The following is a 15,458-nucleotide window of genomic DNA, read 5'->3' on the forward strand; positions in this document are numbered from 1 at the left end:
AGTACTTGGTGCTGTCACATGCTGTGCAATAGGGTATACTGTAATGCAGATCACATCAGCACTAACATAACTGAATTTTCAAACCTCATAAACTAAAATTTTCTCTTTCCATTGATTTAATTTACTACCTGAAAGCATCATAAGCATTGTGTGCATTGTATTGCATGATTTATTTGAATTAACCACTTCTGCGTATTACAAATACTCTATTTTTACACTCAGGCTACCAGTTACAGTGTAGATCAATGCTGAACATACTGTGGAGATTACAGCTACATTTGCTACTCAGGCTCAGTCAGTGGCAGACCCCTCAACTGTACAGTTTTTCTCAGAATGTCCAAAGTTTTGCTTCATATTTTTGGTCTTTGGGGGTTTCTGGCAAATCACTGAGGGTTGAATCAAAAAATAATGACAGGCATTTGAGTTTCAGACTTCATACCCTTCAGAAAATTCATGCTAATGTAAAACATGTTATTCTATCAGCTTTCTAAGTTTATAAGAACAATATTTAAAAAGTGTCCCTATTTTTGGGCCTTTGCCCCCCCCCATTATTTATTGCTTTGTCCACATTTCTGGCTTTAAGAGGTTGAGAGGTATGGTTAGTGGATACTGTGATAAAATGCACTTACAATTGCATACTGATCCTTTCCATCTTATATGCAGTTTCAGAGCTTATACACTCAGTTGCTTATAGTTGCCGAAAGGTTTATATTGTATTGGCTTCCGTTAGGTAATACTACTACATTATACCCAGGGACAATACTACCATAAAATACAATCATTCTGCACCATGTACATGATGTCAGCCTAGTCTTAACAGAAGTGATGTGTCATTTTCTCTCAAGTATTGGTATGTCAGAGGGCCATGTCTCAATAGTATGTCATTATGTTATCATGCTGAAGTAGAATGCTCAGTTTGTGAGGAATGCGCATCGGTCACCCTGTCTTTGCACTGACATGGGGTTATCTGTCCTCATTTCCTTCCTTCTCCTCTGTAGTCTTACTCCATCTTTGTCACCCATCCTTTTGCATTCCCATTTCTATAGCCTTGTGCAGTGTTAAGTCACAATGCACTGTCCATTCCTGATTTATACCAGTCACTGCCTTTCTCCTTGTTTCAGCTGAAATCATTTTTTACAGCTTGCCTTTAGGTTAGTATCGGATTTTAATAACTGACTCTGCCTGTTACCTGGTCAATGACCTGGTAAGAACATAAACATATGATCAGTTTTCTTGGCAATGTAGTATCACATTTTCATTGTACTGCAATTCCTGCATTTCGGGCCCAAAGAACATCAAGAAATACAGATTTGCTTGTATAACAACTCATCTTACCATGTCATAAAAGGCTGATTTAAATGTGTCTAAAGACCCTGCATTTCTGACAGCAGAAGGCAGAAGGAGACATGTTCCAAAGTCGTGGTATCTGATAGGAGATAAATTTATCCACACATTTTGTTTTATTAAGTTGATGTACCTCTAAAGACCCATGATGACTTATATTTCTACAATTATTCATAAGTTCCTGACTAATATGGACCAGTCTAAATTGTTATGCAGTTCTCTGTTGGCTAAACATAATTTCCCCTGGATTATGCATTAGTTTGCTCTAGACAGATTCAGTTTTACTAACTGTTCATTGTAAGAAAATTGCTTTAATAATTTAATATTTCTGAAGAGGTTTTTAGAGTTGTTTCTAAGATATTTATGTAAAATTATATGAGCAAAATGTGGCACTGTACTAAATGACTGTATGAATCAATAACTTAAGTAAATTTGAAAAAGTCAAGCAATCCCTTGAGTTTACAGCTGTTATAATCCAATCTGCCTTACAGCCTTTGATTTAGCATTCACTGCATGCCCCTTAAAGGAGAATTTATTATTTACAACAATGCCCAGATCTCTGAACACTTATTAGTCATTAATGGAATGTTTCAACTAAATTTATAATAAAGAGTCATTTACTCAAATAAATAAATAAAAATAACATTACTTGAATAGATGGTAGTAAAAAAAAAAAAAAAAAAAAAGTATATATATATATATATATATATATATATATATATAGTCATACAGTCATCATCCTATCATCCTTATGAGTTGTTACAGCAGCACATATAGGATCATAAGAAGTTACTAGGCTACTGGCCCTGAGATCCTTACAAACCTAGTCAAGAATTTGGCCCATGTTCCAAGAAGCCAGCACCTGATGCCCCTGTCCAGCAGGTACACGGGTGGAACCCCAGGGGTGTATTTTCTGTTCGTCATCCAGTTATCCAGGTTGCACTTAAAAAGGGGTAATGAGGTACTCTGCTTGGCATGGAGAGGGAGTCTATTCCACAGAAGAAGAAGTCTCTGGGACACAAATCTGTCCCACCAACAAGTCCTATCGATGTCATAGACCAGGTTGAGGTCATGCATGCAGGTTACTCAAGTGGAGCTTGGCTTGCAGATATGCAGCAGTCCCATCAAGGTGGGGTCTGAGATTGCTTTGTATGCCAGACAGACATCATCTCTGAGGAGTCTGTAGCAGACTGAGTAGAGGGACAGGGCCTATCTGTGTAGGATAGATATCTTAAAATAATCAGCATGTTTTGCTGCTGAATAGAGAGATGATAAAATCAGCAAGAAAAGGAGAGTAGCATTACTGGAACTGAATTCATCCTCAAGTCTTGGTGAATACGTTCACATGGTAGACCCTGTTTTCACAAAATCTCACCAAGACAACATTGATATATAGACTGTATTTTATATAGCACATTTAGTTGTTTATTTATATATTTGTTTGTTTGTTTGTCTTTTGTTAACCGGGTTAGTCCACTAGGCTAGGGGCCCATTTTCAGTGGAGACGCGAGGAGAAAAGCTCCACATAAAAAATAAGTACAGAGTTTCAAATTACCAAATATATGAATTTTAGGTATAAAAGAAGTAAAGTGCAAGGTTCCTTAATGCTATACAATTATGAGACACTATCATACATAAAAAAGTCAGCAGAGATAAAATGTAACTTACAAAAGCAAATACATACATTTTAGGCATAAAAGAAGTCAAGTACAAGGTAACATGATGCTATACAAGTGAAAGCCCTAGAGATTCCATTAATATAGTTAGACCAAGCTAGCTGAGGGAGAGAAATAGTACGTAGTAAAAGGGAATGAGGCTGAGCGAAGGGAAGAAAAGTGAAGGAGTGTCAAGAGAGTATAGAGAGAGCATGGAGAGAAGCAGAACAGCCCACATTGAACAGAAGAAGCTCTGCTTTGTGATTTTTGATTGGCTTGTATGTCAGTATACGAGCCAATCAAAAATGCCAGTTGCTTGGGAGTGCCTGTTGCATGAGTTCCAGGTAACGGGGACTTTAGTGTATAGACATGGGAAAGAAAGAGATATCTGATATGGTGCAATATGTATTCAAAGTTGAAAGCCAAATTAATCAATACAAAAAGCATCTTCAAAGATATTGGAAGAGAAATACAGCCAAAAGCACACAGATATGGACAATTTTACAATTCAAAAAAATAAGATCACAAAGAGAGAGTGTAGAACAGAATATTAGTAAAGCGGAAGTTAAACAAATTTAAGCTAAAGTTATGAAATACCTGTGACATGAAGGATTTAGTGTAGAAAATCTAATAAAGGTTATATCACAGCATGACAAACAGTAAGTCCCCAGAATAAGGAAAAGCAGGCAGAGTGGGAGACGTCTGAAGAAAAAATATCGACACGGGAAAGAAAAAGAGATTTAATATGGTGTAATATTTATGCAAGGAGAAAGCAAAATTAGTCAATACAAAAAAAAGTACCAAATGTATTTAAAGAGTAATACAGACAAAGGCATTGTGATAATGCAAAACTACTAGGAGTCCTAATCGATGCCCAGCTCAAGTTTGATATCTACCGTCAAGCAAATATTAATAAAAACACATAAAAAACCTGGCATGCTCTATCGCCACAATCAGTATATCTCTCCCTCCACAAAACTAATACTCTCTACAACATACCTTATCTCATCCCTCCTATATGGAGCCTCACTCCTCACTAACCTACAATCCTCCGTCAAAGCAAAACTCTCCTCCTGTTACAATAACATTTCAAAATTTGCAACAGGCCACAGATCTTCTGCACACCACTGCACTGCCCTTCACAACGTTAATTGTCTAGAACTGGCCAATTACCTCACCTATATTCAACTTACTCAAGCACACATACTTATCTTTAGCCCCTCTCTCTGCCCCTCCCTTGCCACCACCTTTAAAATGCATCTACCCAATAGATCCTTAAGATCTAACTCCCAAAATCTGATTGAACTACACAAACCATCTCTCCCACCAGGCAAACATCTTCTGTCTTTCTCCCTAGCTCGCCTGTGGAATTCTCTACCTCCTCTCATCCATACCACTAGCAGCCTCTCTTCTTTCAAAACCTTACTCCACTCCCACCTAACATCTCAGTGGGAATGATCCTGTTCCCATCCTGCATAAAATCCCCTAACTTAAGCTACTCTCCAGGACTCAGTAAACCTGCAAACTTCCTCCTATGATTTCTTAACTCTGATAAGCATCTGTTGGACTCAACAGATTTTGTATATAAATATGATTGTATAAAACTTTTATTTTCTGTTTTATAGAATGCCTCCTATTGCATTTCACTAATGCCATTTATTACCTATATTACTGTACTATCTATTGTTATAACTTGCTTTCTAATTAACTTGTATTTATTTAATTTACTGGAGCTTTTCTCCCCAGGATTCCATTGAAAATAGGCTTCTCATGGCCCAGTGGACCATCCTGGCAAACAAACTGCAAATAGATCAATAAATAAATAAATAAATAAATATGGAAAATTTCATTATATAAAAAATAAGAAAACAAAAGTGGAAGCAGAAAAGAGGATTAGTAATGCAGAAGTTAAAGAGCTAGAAACTGAAATTATGGATTACCTCTGAAGTGAAGGATATAGTGTAAAAAACGCAACTCCGATAATGTTACAGTGTGATGAAATAATGAATCCACAAATTAGGAAAAAACAGGTAGAACAGGAAGCATATGATCACTAGCCACATGAAAATTCTCTGGAGCCTTCAGCAGGAAACCAGTACAAAAAGTTCAGCTGGAGTAGCACAGTAAGCAGAGGAGCAGGAAACAGTGGCAACTCTGATGCAGTCACTGTTGTGCAGTGATGGGCCAATGAATTCCCATATGAAAGAACAATGTTTAACACAGGATGCAGTGAAGAGAATAAGTCACAGGAAAGTGGTCTGGAATTTCCTGTAGAATGCCCACAGGAACCAGAGAGTAAAGAAGATGCCCTCAGTTTAAAAGAAAATGGGACGAGCTTCTTGGTAATAACAGAGATGGATAAACATATTAAGATCAATTAAAGAAATAGATCACAGAAAGAAAATAAGACCCAAAATGTTAGAAGTCTGATAAAACAAATGAACACAGTAATTAAGACTACTAACAGAAATCTGTATTATATAACAGAAATAAATAGGATATATTACTGTGCAGCTACATGAATAACATGTAAAGTCTTACAAAAGAAATGCATGACAACAAGGGAAAGGAAGGGAAGACATAATATGCGATCATAGAAGTATCAAACAAAGAACATTATTAAGCAATTAAGACAAGAAGAGTCACTGCTAGAAGAGTATAGAAGAGGGAACAGATCAACAAAAATACTTAGAATGATATGTAATAAAAGCAATGCATGGTATCGAACAGACCAGGATCTATTGTACACTATTACAAATAATAAACTAAAGGTGGAAGCACAGGCAGAAAAACTTAAAAGATATGCAGATAAATATAAAAGAAAAGTACAAAATAATTAATTCACTGATGATGCAAATAGTTTTATAGAAAAATGGGAAACAAAGCAAAAGGAATAGAAATACCACTAAAAAAAGAAGAAATAGACACATTTTAGAGGAATATCTATGATGGTCCTGTGGGACATAACAAAGATTCTGAATGGACAGAAGAAGTAAAAGGAACAGTAAGAAATTCAAATGTGCAGAATATGAAATGGGATGAAGTAATGGATAGAAAAATTGAAACAAAATTAAGAAAAGCTCCCAAATGGAAAACCACAGGATCAGATTTAGTACCTAACTTTTGGCTAAAAGGATGAGCACCTTTACATGAATATTTAGCCTTGAGTAAGAGCTTACTTATATGCACATCCCAAACAGATACTAACCTGGTAAACAACAGGAAAAACAATTCCCTTCCTTAAGAGTGAACCTGTAAGCCATCCTAAAAACTATAGACCAAAAACATGCTTTCTGACAATGTACGAACTATATACTAGAATTAATGTTGACAGACCCTCGGATTCAATAACACCTACACTAAGTGTACACTAAGTGTACACCATTGAGTTGTGAGTGAACAGGCAACACAGACATAGCTCACACCGTCTTCCTCCTAATTTTAGTTTTCCTACTCATATTTTTGCAGTTTAAATATTGACAGGGATTCACAAAGGTTATCACAAAATGTAGACTACATGTACACTTAGTGTAATCTTTCTGAGTGACTAGAAAGCACAAAAATATGGTAAAAATGTTCTTGAATACATATCGTGTACACTAGTGTACACTTTGTGTGGGCTTTATTGAATCTGGCCCTCTAGAGTTTATAGTCATTTGGAAGAAAATGCAATCATGGCAATACACAAAGGGGTAACAAAAGGAAATCATATGGAACAAAGGATAATTTCCTGCTAAATAAAGTCATAATGGAGAATTGTTAAAAAAAGGGGAGGGGAGAATTTAAGTATGGCATGGATAGGTTTGACAGCATCCCACATTCATGGATAAAGGACTGCTTACACGTATATAAGATACATTCTACACTGATCAATTACATTACAGTGACCATGAAACAGTGGCAAACCACTTTGCAATTAAACCATGACAAAGGGCAAATTATTATCCTGGAGATACCCATTCAAAGGGGATATTCCAGAGTGAATTTTTGTCACTACTGTTGTTTTGTCTTGCGCTTAACCCATTAAGCTGTTTAATTAACAGATTAGGTCTTGGTTATAACTTGGCTTCCAGAAAACAAACTTATTTAGTTAACATTTGTTTACTAGGAAAGTCCAACTCGGACAGAGCCCATTTTCAGTTGAGGCCTGAGGAGAAATGCTCCAGATACATGTCTTTAGAATGTGGGAGGAACTCAAACTCCAAAGAAAACTGACAAACCACTTAATAAAACAAAAAAAAATAGGCAAAAAAAAAACAAAAACAAACTTTTTTTGTATGTTAGCGCTTTCATCAAGTTTAATAACTCAACTTCTTCAGACAAACAGTACAACCATATCAGATACACTTAAATGCCAAATACAAAAATCACATGATCAAGGGTAAAAATCACATGACCAAGCAATGTTAAACTTTTAAAGTGACCACATTACTTTTCTGAGAAAAAAATTTTGAATGCATATAAAGTCATTTAAAATGCATTTAAAATACCATCTACCCTCTGAAAAACATTCAGCATCCTCATTTTTTAAAACATACACAACCAAAATACACAAATAATATAAAATTATAAACTATTCAACGAGTCAAACTCTTCAATTTCAGCACGCAGATTATAGAACACAGATCATTTAATCTTGGTTGATTATAGGCATGTGTTCTAATCTACCAAATTAACTCGTGCTGCTCAAGTCTTAAGGTATGTGAACCTCCCCTTTCATCATACTCAACTTGATCTATCACTCTGAATAAAAATGAGTGGCCTGGCTGATTGATCACATGTTTAGCTAAAGCACTTTCCAACCTCCCTTTTCTAATATTAAATACGTGTTCATACACATGCTCTCTTAATTTACAGTCAGTCTTGCCTATGTAAAAACTAGGGCAAGACTATCACTGGGCTAAATGCACCACTCTGCTGGAATTACAATTGTACTTGCCCTTACAAGTATACCTTCTCCCTTTCAGTGTGTACATATAACCCACATCCATATGCTTACAATAGGCAAAGGCCTCACATTTAAACATACCTTGTTGCCTTGTCAGTCCCAAATTTTTAAATTCTAATAACTCTTTCAGGTTTTGAGCTCTTCTGAAAATAAATTTAGGGATAGCACCTAGTTTATTCACTAAGGACCCCTCTGATGCTATTACACTCCAATTCTTAATCAAGACCTGTTTAATGTTGCCAGCATCAATATTATAAGAGGAGGTTATAAAAGTCAAGGGATAGTTTACTATTTCACTTTGCTGGATATCATCATTCACTGCACCCCCATTTTCCATCATACATTGTCCACCCCCCCAAGATAGCTTTGGAATAACCTGCATTTCTTTTTATTTGAACTTCATTCACCAATTCATCAAGTAAGGGTGCCAGGTAGCCTCTCTTCAAAAACATTTGGACTAGCAAGTCACATTCAGTCATGAAATCAAAATTAGTAGTTCACATTCTGGCTGGTCTTACTAGCTGTCCCTTCACAACAGATTTTTTCTGATAGCAAGGATGAGCACTAGTAAAGTGCAAAAAGGAGTTCGAATATGTCTCCTTTCTATAGATCTTCACTTTATAACATCTATTCTGTCTATCCTTAGACATGTCCATGTCTAACAAATGCTATCCTCTCTGTATTGAATGTGTGGGTGAATGTTAGAAATTCTGTTGTTCTATTACAATATTCAATAAATTCAACAAATAAATCATGTCCACCCTTAAATATAATAAAAATATCATCCAAAAATCTGGTGTAGTAAAAAATGTGCTGAATAAAGAGATTATTATTAAATACAAATTCGCTCTCCCAGTACGCCATAACTAAGTTAGCCAAACTGGCTCCTACTGGGGAGCCCATGGCTACACCCTTTTTCTGCAAATAATATTTACCCTCAAACAAGAAGAAATTATTGCTCAAAATAATATCCACTAATTCCTGTATAAGGGAAACATTAGTGTTACTAACACCCCTCTTAGCAATAAGTAGGCCCACCCATTCAATTCCTAGATTTTGCGGGATTACAGTATAAAAGTCCTTCACATCTACAGTAGCAAAGTTGAAATCAGGTTTGAAATTCAAACTATTGATGTTCTCCAAAAAGGACCATGAGTCTTTTCAAATATAAGGTTCCTTCACTACATACTTCTTCAAAAAATTATCTACAAACCTAACTAGGGGGTACGTAATAGAATTCCTACCATTCACAATTGGCCAGAAAGGGGGATTTACCAAATCTTTGTGAACTTCTGAAATCCTGAAAATCACTGGAATTTGAGGGGCTGGCATAGAGAAATAATTCAATAAATCAAGGTCAATACGATTCTCTATAAACAAGTCATTCAAGTAAATTTTAATTCTCCTATACAGTCGGTTCAGTTCATTCAAGGAAACCAAAATATACATATCAGTGTTTAACATATTGAGCATTCTCTCATTATAATCAAAAATGTTCATAAACACAAGTCCCCCTCCCTTATCAGGTTTGGAAACCCGCACTCCACTTTTTCTTACATTTTCTAACATTTCCCATTCAGCAGGTTGAACATTAATACAATTCCTCTTTCTGCTATTTTTATTACTGTCAATATTCCTTAAATCTGTTTCACAAATAAGCTCAAATAAATCCAATATTGGGTTCAGTGGTGGACTAAAAATACTTGGAACCCTGAATTCAGACATTTCACTATTATTCCCATTAAACAACAGATTCAGGTTCAACTTACGAGTGTACAGTTTCAAGTCAATCAAAGTCCTGCTCAAATCAAAATTTTTACTTGGCACAAAAGTCAAACCTTTGGACAAATAGCCTACTAAGGTACTGTCTACTGCATAGCTTGAATAATTAAAGATGTTAAAGTCCCCGTCTGAATTTTTTACAATATTTAGGGACCAACCATTTCCCTTTCCATTTGGAACACTATATTCAGTAGTCAATTTAGTTACTGCAGTGTTAAAAACAAGTACCTCATCTGTTATCACCGACGATGGTTCCTCCTCCTGTTGTTGTTTCTCCCAAAATTGTTGTTCCTCCTGCTGCGTTATCCTACAGGATTGGTAGCAGATTCACCCTTTCATCAAGAACTAGTCAAACTTTTTGACAAACAAGGGCTGGAGCAGCTTGAGCTTTTTGTTAAACATTATCAGGAGATGGCTGATAATGTAATGACTGAGACTGATGTACTGGATATACTTATTAAACACGATTTAGATTTTGAAAGGTATAAATTTGACAATGATTGTGTTTTTTCGAGCATTGATGGCCAAATGCTGAAATTACAGGCTATAAAGGTTAAAAAACTTGCCTGTGATCAGAGTGACTATCAAAGGGGAGTGGCCTACCATAAACCACCCCCATCTCAGCAATGGAACGGTCGTAGTATCTCAGGAGAAGCTCAGTCAAGCTGAGAACTACACAAAAACACCAGAGTCCCGCCTCCCAATAATGTGGAAGGAAGTCTGGATGAATATGAGAACCAGCAGTGCAATGATGATGGTGGGGAGCTACAGGATGGGGGTCCCAATGACCTGCGATGAAGTGAAAGAATTAGAAATCGAAATTTTAGTCCTCAGGGTGATTTCAATCCCCCAAACAACCAGAATAATCAAAATTTTCACAGGGGCCAGAATTGCGGCCAACAGAACTTTGAGAGGAACAACCACTTTGGGAGAAACAACAACAGGAGGAGGAACCATCATCAGTAACAACAGATGAGGTACTTGTTTTTAACACTGCAGTAACTGAATTGACTACTGAATATAGGGTTCTAAATCGAAGGAAAAATGATTGGTCCCTGAATATTGTAAAAATTCAGATGGGGATTTTAACATCTTTAATTATTCAAGCTATGCAGTAGACAGTACCTTAGTAGGCTTTTTGTCCAAAGGTTTGACTTTTGTGCCAAGTAAAAATTTTGATTTGAGCAGGACTTTGATTGACTTGAAACTGTACACTCGTAAGTTGAACCTGAATCTGTTGTTTAATGGGAATAATAGTGAAATGTCTGAATTCAGGGTTCCAAGTATTTTTAATCCACCACTGAACCCAATATTGGATTTATTTGAGCTTATTTGTGAAACAGATTTAAGGAATATTGATTGTAATAAAAAGAGCAGAAAGAGGAATTGTATTAATGTTCAACCTGCTGAATGGGAAATGTTAGAAAATTTAAGAAAAAGTGGAGTGCGGGTTTCCAAACCTGATAAGGGAGGGGGACTTGTGTTTATGAACATTTTTGATTATAATTCTCTTATATATATATATATATATATATATATATATGTTAAACACTGACACGTATATTTTGATTTCCTTGAATTAATTGAACCAAGCGTATAGGAGAATTAGCATTTACTTGAATGACTTGTTTATAGAGAATTTTATTGACCTTGATTTATTGAATTATTTCTGTATGCCAGCCCCTCAGATTCCAGTGATTTTCAGGATTCTGAAAGTTCACAACAATTTGGTATATCCCCCTTTCCGGCCAATTGTGAATGGTAGGAATTCCATTATGTACCCTCTAGCTAAGTTTGTAGATAATTTTTTGAAGAAGCATGTAGTGAAGGAACCTTATATTTGCAAAGACTCATGGTCCTTTTTGGAGAACATCAATAGTTTGAATTTTGAACCTGATTTCAACTTTGATACTGTAGATATGAAGGACCTTTATACTTGTAATCCTGCAAGTTCTAGGAATTGAATGGGTGAGCCTACTTTTAGCTATGAGCGGTGTTAGTAACACTAATGTTTCCTTTGTACAGGAATTAGTGGATATTATTTTGAGCAATAATTTCTTCTTGTTTGAGGGTAAATATTATCTGCAGAAAAAGGGTGTAGTCATGGGCTCCCCAGTAGGAGCCAGTTTGGCTAACTTAGTTATGGCGTACTGGGAGAGCGAATTTGTATTTAATAATAATCTCTTTATTAAGCACATTTTTTACTACACCAGATTTTTGGATGATATTTTTGTTATATTTAAGGGTGGAAATGATTTATTTGTTGAATTTATTGAATATTGTAATAGAACAACAGAATTTCTAACATTCACCCACGCAGGGAGGACATGCGGATGCCACACAGAAGGCACAACGGAGAACCTCTTGCTGTGAGGCGACCACGCTAACTGCTGCACCACTGCACTTCCCCTGCTTACAGATTTCTCATCTACTTCATGTGGATGACATAAAGTGATATGGTTTATCACATGAGGAGTTGAAAGCACAGCTGCAAGTGGTTAAAACTTTCAGGTGATATAAGAATGATATCTGGTCTTGATAAATGTGTGAGAGCAAAGTTTAAAAATAGAAGGTTGCAGTACCAAGAAAATATCAGTCTAAGACATCAATGTAATATGAAGGAACTTGAGCAGGAAGGAGTGTATAAATATTTGGGAATTGATGAAGGATTTTCACTAAAACATGAACCAATGCAAATAAAATTCAGTAAGGAATACTTCAGAAGACTAAAACTAATACTGAAAACAGCCTTAACATCTAGGATTAAAGTCCAAGCTATAAACCAACTTACTCTCCCTGTTTTAACTTACAGTTCTGCGGTGACTGACTGGCCCCAAAAGTTATTGGATAGTTGGACAGGAAAACAAGAAAAATGTTCCACGCTTATCAAATGATATATAAAATCAGTGTATACCAAGGTTATATATTCCATACTCTGAAGGAGATATGGGCCTCCTCAAAATTGGTTACATGTATAGATCTGCAGTTGTGGACCTACATACATATCTGCTGACCTCAGCAGATCCAAAATATGGAGAAAGTTTTAAAACTGACTTAAGATATTGTTTCTGCTTAGTTTAGCAGAAACATTCAGGTGGCGAGTGGAAATGGAAATCAGATCGGAAGTAGACAAAATCAGACAGCAACTGAATGTGCCTAAAAACAAAAGAAGTAAAGAATATAGGCAGCAGGATCAAATGAGAAGGAAAAATGTGGAAAAGTCATAAATATAATGGCAAGTACAGAAATCTCCTGGAACACCCTCATGTTGATCAGGATTTGATGCAGGAATGCTTAAGGAGAATTGAACTGAAACCAAAAGATGAAAGATTGATAATGGCCGCCAAGGACAGTGGACTATGCACAGGATGGTTTACAAAGTCTGTTGAACATGTCAGAGAAGCAGACAAATGTCGGTTCTGACAAAAGAACTGGAAACAGTTGCACACCTTGTTGCTGGGTGCAATACACTCATGGCAGGGGGTATACACTGAAAGGCACAATAATCTGTCAAGATTATTGTACTGGTGATTTTACAAACACTACAAAATAGAAGAAAAGAAGCATTGGAAATATGAACCACGATGCCTTATAGAAAATGATGAAGTGTACATCACATGGGATCAGCTATTACCAGCAATTCAAAAAAATAGATGCAAGAAAATCAGACATAGTAGTCCATGACAAAGAGACAAAAGTAGCATTGATCACTGAAATTGCTACACCTAGTGATTATAGTCTCTCATGTACAGAGACACAGCATCATAAAACATCAGGATTTGCAGGCAGAAATGAGAGCAATGTGGTAGAAAGATACTCAGATAGTTCCAGTAGTAGTAGAAGCAATGGGCCGCATATAAAAGAATCTACAGTCATAGTTAGATATGTTGCCAGTACGTGTAACTCCATATGAATTGAAGAAGTCATTTCTAGGTGGGTGTTGTGAAGAGCACTTTTGGCTAATATCCAACATTGAAACAATACTAATTTCATGAACTTTAATCATACTATGTCATAGGAATGGGGTCCGTTCCTGTCATGGTATTACAAACTCAAATGACTTGGAGAAATTAAATTGAGAGATAGCATATAATACGCAGGCCACTGCCATCTCATTGTGTTGAAAACAGTAATTATGTCTTGGTGACACATTGCATTTTGTTAATTTCATCTCAAATGTCAACTTGGAACTCATTTGAGAAACAATTGTATATTGTACTAGTGTATCTTAGATGTGCATCTGTTTTATGAGTCCCACTGAGATGTCTTTATATTTTTTGTGTTCTTACAAATGTTTGCCTCTGAAATTAAATTAAACTAAATGTGTACTACTTTGCATTCTTATATTTTATTATATCTTCCATGTGTTTAGGACTCATGTCAATAAAGCAATAAAGACATTAAAGATAGTTCAGACATGCTACAACATCCTTTGAAATGATAATGCCTGATAAAAGGTGGAAACAAAGGTTCGAAGAGCAAGGCAAGCAATAGTAGAAGGTAATTGTTTAACTGCTATGCATATGTTCTCAGTTTCTCGATATCTCCCTCCCTATTACTACACATGAGCACATACATGACCCCCCCCCACACACACACACACACACACACACCTGAAGCCACTCCTGCCTCTGCATACACTCACACATTCAGCCACTCACACATACAAAACACACACACACACACACACACACACACACACACACACACACACACACACACACACACACACACACACACCCACCTGAAGCCACTCCTGCCTCTGCATATACTCACACATTCAGCCACTCACACACACAAAACACACACACACACACACACACACACACACACACACACACACACACACACACACACACACACACACGAAGCCACTCCTGCCTCTGCATACACTCACACATTCAGGCACTGACACACACACACACACACACACACACACACACACACACACACAAAGCCACTCCTGCCATACCTAAAAAAAAAACAAATCCCAGAGAGCCACATGCTCTGGAGATATAAACCTCACCACAATGATAAATAGGACATGCTGGAGGGATAGATTCCTATCCCACACACTCCCCATGCTTTGGAACAGGATTCCAATATACATCAGGCAGAGCCCCTCACTAACACTCTTCAAGAGAAACCTTGACGGGTGGATGGGAAACAGAAAATTTACCCCGAGGATCACTGCACTGGCTCTGCTGGACAGTGGCGCGGGGAACTAATGGCTCTGCTGGACAGTGGCACAGGGAACTGATGGCTCTGCTGGACAGAGGCACAGGGAACTAATCTAAGGGGGTGGCGAATGCCAACACATTCCGGCTAGGCTTATAAATGCCCTTGGGCAGATAGCCTAGTACTTACCTATGAACCTATGAACCTATACATACACCAACACATTCAGGCACTGACACACACACACACACACACACACACACACACACACACACACACACAAAGCCACTCCTGCCATACATACACACACATTCAGGCACTGACACACACACACACACACACACACACACACAAAGCCACTCCTGCCATACATACACACACATTCAGGCACTGACACACACACACACACACACACACACACACACACACACACATGAACCCATTCCTGCCTCTGCATACACTCACACATTCAGGCACTGACATATACTCCCCCCCCCCCCCACACACACACACACACACATATATGAAGCCACTCCTGCCTCTGCATATAC

The sequence above is a fragment of the Protopterus annectens genome, chromosome 3.part1, assembly GCF_019279795.1.
Source record: "Protopterus annectens isolate FY-2018-M chromosome 3.part1, PAN1.0, whole genome shotgun sequence".
NCBI lineage: Eukaryota > Metazoa > Chordata > Ceratodontiformes > Protopteridae > Protopterus > Protopterus annectens.